The 13930-nt window shown below is 37.0% G+C and overlaps 1 long non-coding RNA gene across 1 annotated transcript in view; it reads left to right on the forward strand.

Annotated features, from left to right (window-relative positions):
- LOC127500822 (uncharacterized) overlaps window positions 1-10546 on the forward strand; it is a 99706-nt gene extending 89160 nt beyond the window's left edge. Inside the window, exon 3 of the long non-coding RNA XR_007926436.1 lies at window positions 10126-10546. This is a non-coding gene — a long non-coding RNA (uncharacterized LOC127500822). The remainder of the gene's footprint in view (window positions 1-10125) is intronic.
- Window positions 10547-13930: the final 3384 nt, after the last annotated feature.

The raw sequence follows: 13930 nt of genomic DNA on the forward strand, positions 1-13930 counted from the left end.
CTTTTATCGTCATGAAGTTGTTGTAACTCAAGCATACAATGTCCAATCTGCCTCAAACTTCACATGTTTGATAAGTGATGATAAGATAAGACATCTACATGCCAAAATGTAGTTATAGTCATAGCGCCACCAGCTGGTAGCAGGAAGTGTGGTAAATACAAATGACTGACGTAGTCCTCCTATATTTATATACTTAAATGCATATTGCCCACCGTGCTCTGTTTTCCTAAAGCCACCGGGTGGCGGTGGCTTTTATTATCGCTGCTTGCAGCTTTAATTAAAATTATTTTTACAGTTGCCTTTACAGTGATTTTTACAGTAAAAAGTCAGAGATTCCTTTTAAAAAAAATTTCACAGTAAAAGTCAAAAATTATATATTTTTTAACTTTTTATTTTTAACTGTTTTTTAACAGAATGTCAGATTTCTTCTTTGAAACTTATCATAAACCATTTTTACATAAAGTGAGATTTTTTTTTTTAAATTGCTTTTATTTTTAATGGTAATATTATATATAAGTATTCTTAAGTATTTTAAAGTATTCTTATTTTCAAATATTTTATGTAAAAGTCATTATTTTATTTGTTTAATGTTTTAACTAAAAGACTTTTTCCTTTTAAGTAATTAAATTCTTAAAAATAATCTGAGCTATACTATCCTAATTAATTTCTTTATTCTATACACTTACTATATCTCAACAAATGTCTCATTTACATGCATTTTTGGAGAAACCTCTGAGAAGGTTGATGCATAAATAAAACATAACCGAGAACCTCTTGAGCTGCAGCGAAAACTTTGAGCAAAAACTTTCCTCTGGGTCCTCTATACATAGCCATTTAGTGTCAATCCCTTAAAACACTTTCCCCGTTGCATTTAAATTACACTTCCTTGCCACTGCTGAACCTTTGCCGGCCTGATTTAGTCAGCTTAGTTCCCGATTAAAGCCACAAACCCAAACAACTTTCTCATCGTTGTCTTTCTCAAGCTTAACACTCTATTGGGCCACAGCATAATTTGCATTCCTTGTTGGATTTTGTCTTCCAATTTTCGAAGTTGCACACATTTGACTTGTATTTGAGTGTCTCTAAGTGTAAGTGTGTGTGGGTTGCGGACACACCCTCCTCCCTCCCTGCAGGCCTGAAGCTCAGCACCTGTTTGACATCAGCAGCTGTCATTGTTCCGCTCCCAGATGTAAGCGATACGCAAGATCACCTTCTCCATCCCTCTGTCTCGCTGCTCCCTTCTCCATCTCCCCGCCTCGGGTTCTGATCAGTCTATCTGTGAGAGAGGAGGAGATGGGGAGAGGGGCGGGCAAATGAGGGAGTGTGATAGATGGGAAAGGAAATGGGAAAAGGAAGAGAGAGAAACATTAGAAAAGAAAGAAAAGCAAAGAAAGTGGTGGCACATATGTGCATGTGTGACTGTGCGTGTAGTGGCCTCCTTGCTGAGTGAAAGCTGGGTCACAGCTCATGCTCCAGATGGCTAAGAGACGTGTGTGTGTGTGTGTGTGTGTGTGTGTGTGTGTGTGTGTGTGTGTGTGTGTGGTTTCTCTCCTCTACAAATGCCAAGTGCTGCAGGCCCTGAGCCTCAGGTTACATTCACAAGGCTTTGACAAGAGCTCATCCTCAAAAATGCCCCTCTTTCCTCTCTTTCATTATGTGTTGCTCAGTATAATCAGGGACTTTAGTAGTTATGAGATCCAAATGGAGTGTGTAGCTGAACTGTAATGACTCTCATTATTAGCCAGGACCGAGCGAGAGAGAGAGCGTTGCATAATGACTGCTATAAAATCAGCAGTAATAACAGCACGTCGCACCGCATAAACCCACGTCGCCTTCTCCGCACTTACCAAAGTACGGCTGACCAACTTTTATATCCTCGTATTCACTCTGACAGGCAGTCAGTGGAGGGTTGTATAGTGTCTGCAGCACCGTTAGCGTAAGCCGTTCCAGACAGTGCCCGTGAGAGCTCGCTGGATGCGGTTTAGGGTGTTTTTGTCCCTTGTTCTCCAGTAGATTGATTCTTAATGAAATCCTGTCAGGCTGATATGATTATGGTACCTGAGGGTAGCGGCTGGGCAGAGATGGCTAATTGAGTCTATGAATGCTGCTCTGTAGCAGAGCTAGCATGTTACGCTAATCGACAGGTCAAAATTCCATCCCAGCCCATTTGTCTTCAGGGGCATCGTATTTCTTGACATTTAACCAAGTGGTTTAACTTTGGGTTTGGGTTATTATGTCTCAGACTACGCATCCATGTTGGGAAAAAAACAAAAAACAAAAACAGTCTGAATCAGTTTAAGCTGGTTTACTGCTCTTACTGGTCTTTAGCTTGTCTACCTGGATTCGAGGCCTGCATGGTCAAACTGGTGTTTAACTGGTTTAGCTGGGTGGCCAGCTGGTCTCCCAGCCTGACCAGTTGAAACGTGCCCAAAATGTGCTGCACAATTGCAATTTAAAATGTGATTTCTTTTTTTGATGCGATTTCTTCTTTTTTTTAAAAAGATGAGCAAATGGTGTGAAGCTGCTTTGTCACAATCAGGGTTGTTACAGTTAACTAAAACGATTAAAAACTTATTTTTTTTTTAAATTGCAATAAAGCTGAAATAAAACAAAATATAAACATTAGATGAAAAACTTAAAGGAACGCTCCACCTTTTTTTCAAAATAGGCTCATTTTCCAACTCCCCTGGAGTTAAACAGTTGAGTTTTACCATTTTCAAATCCATTCAAATCCATTCAGATCTCCGTGTCTGGCGGTACCACTTTTAGCATAGCTTAGCATTGTTCATTGAATCTGATTAGACCGTTAGCATTTCGCTCAGAAATGACCAAAGAGTTTAGATATTTTTCCTATTTAAAACTTGACTCTTCTGTAGTTACATTGTGTACTAAGACCGACGGAAAATATCATTGCGCCTGCTGCACCCATGGTACGGCAGCAAAGTTCCTTGATTATTACGCCAGAATGAGTATAGTTCCTAGACATATCAGCCTAGAAAATCGCAACTTTTCATTTTCCGTCGGTCTTAGTATACACGATGTAACTACAGAAGAGTCAAGTTTTAAATAGGAAAAATGACGAAACTCTTTGGTCATTTTTGAGCGAGATGCTAATGGTCTAATCAGATTCAATGAACTATGCTAAGCTATGCTAAAAGTACTACCGCCAGACCCGAAGATCGGTTGAATGGATTCGAAAACGGTAAAACTCAACTGTTTAACTCTAGGGGAGTTGGAAAATGTGCCTATTTTCAAAAAAAGTGGAGTGTTCCTTTTAAGGTTACACTTTATTTTAAGGTGTCCTTGTTACTATAATTATACATGTACGTACTGAGTAATATTAATTAACTACATGTACTTTCTAAAGGGTTAGGATTAGAGTTTGAGTTAGAGTTAGTTGTATATAATTATGCATAATTGTAGTTATTACTGTAATAACTACATGTAACGTGTAACAGGGCACTGTAAAATTAAGTGTTACCAAACTTAAACACTGAAATTATAAATTTGGCAACATGGCATCTAAATAAAATAAATTTAAGTTGAAGCGCTAAAATTACTAAATAAACAAAAGCTAAAACTAAAACTGAAATAAAAATAATTGAAACCTAATATATCAAAATAAATGAAACAATGTATCAAAATAACCTAAAATATAGGTACATATCAAAATTACTACAATTAATAATAAAATCAAACTGAAATTATTACAGTAAAAGCTTAGTATATTAATAAGTATTATATTAATATTATCTACTTTAATAGTTAATATTTATACACTATTATAGTAATACATATATAATAGTATATAAATAATACTAAAATAATACTGGTAACTATATGTACTGAGAAAAGTGCTATAAAAATTTTGTAACATGGTAAGTAGCTATATATTCTGGTTTAAATGACGGCTTTGGTGGCTGTGATTTTCCAAGTAAGACATCCTTAAAAAAATAAAAAAATAAAAAATCCTGTCCTAAAACATAGTCCTAACCCTATCTCTACCCCTAAACCTAACCCTAGCCATAATTTATCCCTAAAATCAGAGGAAAATTATTGCTGAATAAGAATGGTGTAGAACCCTTGTTGTAAGCCTAAACTTGACATTCACTAAAAAGCTGCCTCTCAAATCTGATTGGTTGATTGGAATGTTGCTCCAGGATCAACAAGGATGACATTTTGGTGAAATCATGTTAATTGTTGGGCTTTACTTAAACTTTTTTTTTTTTTTTCTTTGGTATAAAACAAGTTGCCTTGTCACTAAAATACCAACAAGCAAATTTAGACAGAGCTAGAAGCAAAGAGAGAAAGACATTTACAAAACAACTGGCTGAAAAAGTAATGTACACTGATAATGAAGAGTTGCTAAAGAAGTTTTTGCTGAATTCAGGGCTGGGTGGTTTGACGTCAGAGGGTTGCAGTGAGAGCTGCAGTTTAGAGAGTGGCAGATGTTAGAGTGTAACAAGTATCCAACCCTAAACAGAGGAGACAGGTGATGTTCGCTGGGGTGAGATCATATTTAGGGTGTGTGTATGTGTGTGATCGTGTGTGTGTGTGTGAGGGGAAGAGGGTGGCCGGCAGATGGTATCTGAAGATGTGAATTAAAATACTCAAGCGTGTTGATGATCCAGCAGATGGGGCTTTGGTTTGCAAAAACTAAAGGAGTAAAAAGAGGCAAACAAACAGTGACAACAGAAAAACAACAGGGAGTCAGAACGGTCACAGTGAGCACGCGTGTTTATGCGTTTGTTACTCCAGACGCATATTAATCAGGGAGAAGTCAAGAGTCACTTCAGAGCTCTGAGCAATGGAAGTGATTCATTGATGCATTGTGGTATAGCTGATGTATAGTAGATCAGATGGGGGAATACTTGTGGCTGTATGCTTTTGCTAGGGGGTTGTGGGTGGTTGCCAGGGTGTTGCTATGAAGATGCTAGTTCTGTGAGGTTTTAGAATATTGCTATGTGGTTGCCAGGGCATTACTATGCTGTTTCTATGGTGTTGTGGTTGGTTGCCAGTGCTTGCTTTGCGATTGCTGGAGTCCTAAGGTGATTTTAGCCTCCTATGTGGTTGCTAGGGTGTTGTGGGTTGTTGCCAGGATTGTTTCTATGAAAAACCTAGTTTTAGCTTATTGTTATGTGGTTTCTAGGTTGTTGTGGGAGGTTTCAGCATGTTGCTATGCGGTTTCTAGGGTGTTTTGACTTGAGTGCAGAACCAGATTTCACCAAGTGCAATGTGTTCCTGGATCAACATCTTTGTTGATCCTTGAACAACATTCCAATCAACCAATCAGATTTGAGGGAAAAGTTTACAGTTTATTTCAAGTTTAGGCTTACAACCAGGGTTAGTGCTTCTACATCAGCGTTATTCACCCTATCATTTCCCTCTGATTTTAGGGATAACTTATGGGTAGGGTTAGGTTTAGTGGTAAGGATATGGTTAAGATTACATTTTTGGACAGGAATGTTCCAAAATATGTTGACCCAGGAATGCGTCTAACTCTGCAAAATCAGGACATGCGTTTTGAGCAGTGCTATTTTAATATTTTTTATATAGTATCACAGTATTTATTCCCATTTTGAATTAGCTTTTATTTTGATATTTTCAGTTTATTTTCATTTTAATTTAAGTTTTAATAATTTATGTGCTTTTGTAATTTTTATTTTTTAATATCTAAATTTTCCTTAATTTACTTTAATTTCAGTTTTAGTTTTAGTAATTTTAGTCAACTAATTTCTAATTTTCTTTTAAGTTTTTGAAGTTTTTCATCTAATATTTGTATTTAATTTAAGATTTAGTTCAAACGAAAATGGTTTTAGTTAACAATAAAAACACTGGTTGTGGGTGGTTGCCAGGGTGTTGCTACCTTCGAGGGTGAGGGCGTTGGCGGTGATTTCTAGGGGGCGCTTTTTAGATAAGCAGTTTTGAGGCATTCTTAGCATGTCGCTGTGCAGTTTAAGTTGTTCTTGGTGGCTACTACAGTGTTGCTAAGCATCCTATTTCGTCATTTATCTGGCAAAAAATAATCATAAGTCTGATTGCTTAGAGTACGGCACCTCAACAAGCTGCATAAATGGAGCTAATGGTTTAGTTTTTATTTTTAATAAAAGTTTGAGAAATAGTAACAATCCTGTTTTCATGCAGGGTTCGACGTGTGTTTAAGGTCATGTCAAAGACCCCTGACATCCACCCTTCCTGCCTGTGTGTGTGTGTGTGTGTGTGTGTGTAATAAGATCACTCATTAAATGTATAAGCGCCTTGTGCCACTCAGTTAGGTTTCTCTGGTAGCGTTCAGTCAATACGGATTATCCCAGAGTGTTTAATGGCTAGACTCCTGCCCTATTGTCATCGCCCTAAAAGCCCATTTTGTATTTGAGTAAACATATTCACCCCAGACTCACTGACCAGCTGCCCAGATTTGAAGCTATCTGTTGTTTTCTCTCTCTCTCATCTCTCTTTTTCTCTATCGAGCTCTCTTTTATTCTAACTGTGTCCCTCTGTCTGTCCTGCTAGCGTCCATATGCTTGGAAAGATTAGCTGCTGTTCTTTCTCCAGTGCCTTGCCCCACGTGATACAATGACCAACAATAGCATAATGTTTCTCCTACTCTTGTTCTTCTTGTTCTCTCGTTTTCACGCTCTTTCCCTTGTTTCTGTCTCCTCCTCTCAGTGTGGCATGGTGCCAGGCAGGACAGCTGTGATGGAGGGTTTGGTTGGCAGACCGGCTCTGCCGGGTTAATGCCCCGTCTATCCGACCACCCGCTGCTGGCCAGCCCAGCCTTCCTCCAATCAACTTCCCCTCTTTTTTTTTTCTTTCTTTCTTTTATTACAGAATGGCCACTCGGCCCTGTGGACTTTTAGAAAATAAAATCCTTTAGAACACATTTTTCAACGTCCAACAATGTCATTTCCATCATCCATCTCAAACAATATATTGTGTTTAACAGAATTATGTGGTGGAAATGACATTTTAAACATTTTTGGAACAAGAATGGTAGACTATTTGGTCTTTCTACGGCTGTACATTTTTTAGGTATCTTAACTACACATAATTATAGTCTACATGAAATCAAAATTGACCCTACTGACTTTATAGTCTTGTAATAAACAAATAGTCTATGTAAGTTTTTTATCTAGTCTATGTAAGTTTTAATAAACAAATAGTCTATGTAAGTTTTTTAAGACTATTTGTTTATTACAAGACTATAAAGTCAGTAGGGTCAATTTTGATTTCATGTAGACTATAATTGTGTAGTTAAGATACCTAAAAAATTGTTTTGTCTAATCATTAGTCAAAATCTAAAAATTTGCTTCCCTTCCGGAATGGTATTCTTTCTCTGATGCTAGAGATAAAGAAGAGGTGCACTAAAATCAAGTCCTCTATTTTTTTCTCATTCAATATTCCGTTATACTCAGAAATGCATCACAATACTGAAGTCGCAGCTTCTTGTTTACACAGATTGTATGCTTTTTGCATAATTTGACAAAATTGCTGCTTGATTGGAAATGATGCAAAATCACATTTTTATGTTCACAGTGTTGTGTAGCTTGACATTATGAGCCAAAACATTATGGCCAGGCAGAGGTGAAGCGAATATCGTTGATCATCTCCTCACAAGGCCACATATTAAGGTCTGAGTAGATTAGATGGTAAACAAACAATCAGTTCTCGTAATCAAAGTGTTTGGATGCAGGAGAAATGGGCAGGAATTAAGATCTGAGCAACTTTGAAAAGGGCCTAATTGTTTGGCAAGGCAACTGAGTCAGAGTATCTCTGAAACGGCAAGGCTTGTGTGTTGCTCCTGCTCAGCAGTGGTGAGAATTTACCGACACTGGTCCGAGGAGGGACAAACCACAAACCGGCGACAGGGTGTTGGGCACCCAAGGCTCATTGATGCACAAGTACAACGAAGGCCATCCTGTCTTGTCCGAGCCGACAGAAGGTCTACTGTGACACAAGACACAAAATTTTAATGATAGTTATGGAAGGAATGTGTCACAAGACACTGTGCATCGCACTCAGCTGCGTAGCTGCAGACCACTCAGAATGCCTATGATGACCCCTGTCTACTGTTAAAAGTGCCTACAATGGGGACGCGAGCATAGGAACTGAACTTTGGAGCAGTGGAAGAAGGTTGCCTGGTCCGATGAGTCACATGTACGCCGTTTACCTTGGGAAGTAATGGCACCAGGATGCACTGTGGGACGAAAAGCCGGTGGAGGGAGTGTGATGCTCTGGGCAATGTTCTGCTGGGAAACCCTGGGTCTGGCAATTCATACATACATTTGACACGTGCCACCTACCAGGTACACCCCTTCATGACAATGGTGTTCCCTGATAGAAGTGAACTCTTTCAGCAGGATAACGCACCCTGCCACACTGCACACATTGTTCAAGAATGATTTGGCCTCCAAATTCCTATATGTGACCCTGGACCACAAAACCAGTCTGAAGTCGCACAGGTGTATTTATTTGTAGCAACAGCCAACAATACATTGTATGGGTCAAAATTATAGATTTTTCTTTTATGCCAAAAATCATTAGGATATTAAGTAAAGATCATGTTCCATGAAGATATTTTGTAAATTTTCTACTGTAAATATATCAACAAAAAAAATTGTGAGTGGACATGCATTGCTAAGGACTTCATTGGACAACTTTAAAGGCGATTTTCTCAATTTTTTTTTTTTTTTTTTTTTGCACCGTCAGATTCCATATTTCAAATAGTTGTAAGTCAGGACAAATATTGTCATATTCTATTAAACCATATGTCAATGGAAGGCTTATTTATTCAGCTTTCAGATGATGTATAAATCTCAAATTCAAAAAATTGACCCTTATGACTGGCTTTGTGGTCCAGGGTCACACACACACACACACACACACACACACACACACACACACACACACACAGTGTGTATATATATATATATATATATATATATATATAAGCTTGAGATATAGTTTATCTCAAGCTTTTCTCTGGCACTGTTGTCTTGGTACTATTATTATTATTATTATTATTATTATTATTATTTCACATTTATGCAAATATAGAAGGTGCTTTTATCCAAAGTGACTCATAACAAAAGCAATTTATCAATAGAGCCAAAAATATTAATAATAAAAATATCCAACAATATTTACTTTAAAATGTTATTTTATTACATTTTGTTATTTTATTTTATTTTATTTATTTCATTTTATTTTATTATTTTGTTTTATTTTATTTTATTTTATTATTTAGGTAGATCTTCATATTTTTCGATTACACAGTCTGGAACAAGGGTAAAACAATAAAATCTATATATAAAAGGCACAAAAATAAATAATAAAGGCTTAGTAAAAAGTTTCCAAGACAGTTTTAATGTGAGTTTCATAAACCGAAAATAGAAAAAAAAAAGTTGAAATCTGTTAGTTTTAATAAAAATCCACCCCTGGGACATTAAAGTGCCTAAAGTTGAAAAAACACCTATTGCTTTTTTCTTTTCTTTTTTTTTACTTCCCTCATTCCACTTTTCCCTGTACCTCACCCAACTTCATGTCATTATCGTTTAAATTATTCGTTCGGCCCTCTCTCACTCGTCTCCTCCGAGACTGAGCTGAGTGTATTCCTCCTCTCTGCCTTCTCTCTATCTTTCCTTCTCTAGTCTTTCCTCATTCATATGTATTTCTTTGCTAACTCAGGAACATCTCTCCTTCTCTTGTTTTCTCGACATCCATCATTCACATTTCCATCTGTCTGCCCTTATGTTTCATAATCCTTTATTACTCTCTCTCTCTCTCTCTCTCATTCATTCTCTCTATCCCTCACTCTCTCTTTCTCTTGTTGTGCAGCGTACTTGACACTTTTGTCTGGGGAATGATGGATGACCTTCTCCTCTGTGCTCCAGCCACTGTAAACTAATCACTCGCTTTGCCAAAAGAGCATACACACACACACACACACACACACACATGCATATCCACATATGTCGCTCTGTGTTCATAAGTTTGTGCATTGTCATGTTTACTTTATAGATAAGTTGTGCTGTTTGGTTGGTTGAGGAATGAGTGGTAAACTTTGGTGGATGTAATGGTGTAATGTGGAGAGGACAGAATAACTGTGGTTCTCTTTTGTTTCAGTACGTCTTGCGCTGACCAGCCGACAGCTGCACTGGCCCCATCTGTCCAAGTCTGTCTAACACACACACACAAACACACACACACACATTTACACAAACTGATTAGCAACGTTTTCAATTTCTTTCTCTGTATAAACAAAGACACTCTACAAAACACTGAAAAGCATTTGCTTTCTTCTTCCTGTGCCACTATCACTTATCATTTTACACACACACATACATAACATACTGTACATACACTGAGTGTGCATGTGTTTTAATGTCTAACAAAAGGCCAGTGTGTTTGAGATCTTGGGAATCATGCACAGCCGGAAAATAATGTTTCACGCTGGCTTTGGAACAAGCAGCAAAATGACAGAAGCTACTACTGTATGAATATGTTTATGTGTTCTATTCTATATACAAGAGCAGAGTTCAAAATTATTCACATCTTCACATCTATTGCATTTGTATGTACTGCTTATATTCTGCATAACATTCCAAAATTTAGGGTCATTAAGACTTTTTAATTTTTTAAAATATGTCTCTTACCAAGGCTAAAAAAAAAAATAAAAACAGGAATATTGTGAAATAATATTACTATAATTATAATAACTGTTTTCTATTTGAATATATTTTAAAATGTAATTTATTTATGTAATGGCAAAGCTGAATTTTCAGCATCATTATACACCAGTCTTCAGTGTCACATGATCCTTCAGAAATTATTCTAATATTATTATTTGTGGGGTACTACCACGTACAGTTATATTACAGTGTACAATTGCTACAACAGATTTGTCGATATTTAAGCCACTTTTTTAAAACTCTTCACACAGTGAGCACAACTGCTGTGCTGTGACATGTTTTGGTTTAGTTCTAGTTCCTGTACCTGTTTCCTTTGTTCCCATTTTTCCACCACTAGTCTGTTTCTATGGTTACTGATTTGAGTTACTCACCTGTTCACTGTTACATTGATTAGCCTCCCTTGTGTGTTTAAGCCCTGTGTTCTCTTAGTTTTTTTGTTTGGTGTTGTACATGTTGTTTGCATTTACGTGGTTGTGTATTATTTCCTGTTGGATTTAATGATTAACCCTTTGAGCAGTATGGTCCCACATATGGGATTTTTATTTCAGTGCCCCTGGGTGTAAGGGAGCGCGGGGCACAAACTAATACGGGGTTAGTTGTAACACATGTGGTTTAAATAGTTTCACACATGCTAGCGTGAAGAAACTTAGCGTATTTACTAGTTGCCATATCAACAATATATAGAGAAAAAAAATGTGCCAAAATTCAAATATCTTTGGAAGATTTCACTGAACATTTATTTAACAATAGCAAAAGTAAATTTCGTACTTAAGCTAATTTTTCGTCTATATTTTTTGTTTTTATTTAAAATTAGACAAATCTGATATTATTTTAATCTCCGATCTCTTGTTTAGCAGTTTGGGTAGTTCTTTAATGCTTCACTAACTATCAGAAGACACTAACCAGGTTAAAAATTTTTAGCTGTCATATGGTCGTGTTACAACGTGCCCCATCACATGTTACAATGTGCCCCACCTATGGGGCATGTTGTCACATTTCACTTCCCTTCTTTCGGGGTAAATAAAGAAAAAAGTATACACTGTATTAATGAAACAAAGTCACATATTTGTACCAGACATGTGTGAAATTAATGTGGAACAAAAGAAATTCCCTGAACCCTAAGCAGATTTACACAAACTGAGAAAGTCAAAAAGCGTTAGGTTGTAACCCCGCTCTCCCCTTACAGTCCCACATATGGGATTTAGAACGTTCAGCGACGTCACATAACTGCCAGATTCAAACTGTGCTTTCGCGCTTTGGCTGCGAGACGGACGCGCTCAGCTCTTGTCATATATCACAGCTATGCAGTGTTTTCAGCCACATAATGTTTCTTTTAAGGTTTCAGACATTTGAATACGCATAAGCACCAGTAAAACAATACATTTAGAGTTTATAAAATACACACTGATGTCAGACATCAGAGGAAGCAGCAATAACAATCCATTCAATTATAAATTGCCGACATTTATTCATATCAGACACACATAATGGGCCTAAGTAACTATAAAGTTTACTCTATTATTCTTCCACTTCACCAGCCACTTACTTGCATATATTTCATGAGAAACTGATGAATTCACGTGCTGTAAATCCTAATGACAGGACTGCGGGGCAAACTAAGATGGCGGCGCCCATCTCGCGTTATAGATCAAGATAAAGATCATTTATAAAGGTTTTTAAACGACAAAACACACTCACTTACACATATTTGAGAATCGGAATAGCCTATCAGATGACATGGTAAGCAAGTTTGTGAATATTTTAAATAAAAAAAGGTAAAACAAAATAATAGCGATCCATCTGTCATACAGTGTTATTGTGGCTGCGTTCAGCGCACGTGACACGCAAGACGCGTCGCCATGAAACAATAAGGGCAAACGTTCAAAAATAACGGTCACCTTAAAAAAAATCACTCTAGGGGGTCAGGTTAGAATATTTTAAACTCATGCTTGAAAGGGTTAAAGACTGTTTCTTGGGTTTTCCTGCAACCACCCATTGCTGACATGCCAAGATGAAAGTTGGTTAGGAGAACTGTGTGAAGAGTTTTGAAAAAGTATTGGGAAATGTGTCCTGGCGATTGTAAACTGTAATCGTTATCATCATCATCATCATCATCATAAAAATAAAATAAATATTGCCTATCCATAGAAACACAGTGATAATAATCCAAAATGATAATTTGCTTGATCCCATAATACAGTAGTACAAAAAGCAATAAAAATATAGTATAAACAGACAGATGAAAGCTTAGAAAAGTTAATTCTAAGAAAAGCTTAAGCATCATTTGTTTGCAAATGTTGCAATAATCTTTTCTATCTAAGGCTAAATTTACATTGCATGGTTCAAGTGACCCAGTTCCGAATTTTTCCTCCCATGTGGCACAGATCGGATATGACACACGAACATGTAAGCAGGAAATAAGCACTTGGATTCCGATAGGTTCTTTCAGGCCTCATTCATATGTGTAAATAAATCTGATATGAATCGGATATGTGCATTTGCTTCTGCCATGTAAGTATCAATGTGAGTCGTACGTCATTGAAAAAGTGACAGTGGCAAATGAAGTCAACTCAAGTGGACACCAGCTGCTATCACATGACTCTTTTCATTGGCACAATGGAGGACGAAGACTCAACCCACTTAAGAGACCAATTTTTTGCTGACCCTAAAAGATGGTGCTTGCATTATCATTTCATCTGTGTCCATTGCAAATCGTGCCATTTTTACTTCCTTTTCAGCCTAAGCTTTTCCAGCCAGCTTTTTTGCAGATAGCGGATATGGGTCACTTTTAAAAGAAGATGTAAGCAGGTCGTCAAAAAATATCAGATATAGTCAACAAATTGGATTGGGATCAAGACCTGCAGTGTAACTGCGTTATAGGCCGACAATGACCTTCAGACGTTTTTGACTTAAAGGGATAGTTCACCCAAAATGAAAATTATCACATGATTTACTCACCCTCAAGCCATCCTAGGTGTATATGACTATCTTCTTTCAGATGAACACAATTTATAGTGTAGAACACAATTTTATATTATAGTTTATAAAGTTTAAAAAGTGTGTGTGTGTGTGTGTGTGTGTGTGTGGAAAAAAAGCTTATACTATAAATCATACTAAGTGATGTTTAATAAAAGAAGTTAAAATGCAGAACGTTTTCTTTGATGGGTAGGGTTAAGGGTATGTTTAAGGTTAAGGGATAAAATATATAGTTTGTACAGTATAAAAATCATTGTGTCTAT

This window comes from Ctenopharyngodon idella, chromosome 19, assembly GCF_019924925.1.
Source record: "Ctenopharyngodon idella isolate HZGC_01 chromosome 19, HZGC01, whole genome shotgun sequence".
Classification (NCBI taxonomy): Eukaryota; Metazoa; Chordata; class Actinopteri; order Cypriniformes; family Xenocyprididae; genus Ctenopharyngodon; species Ctenopharyngodon idella.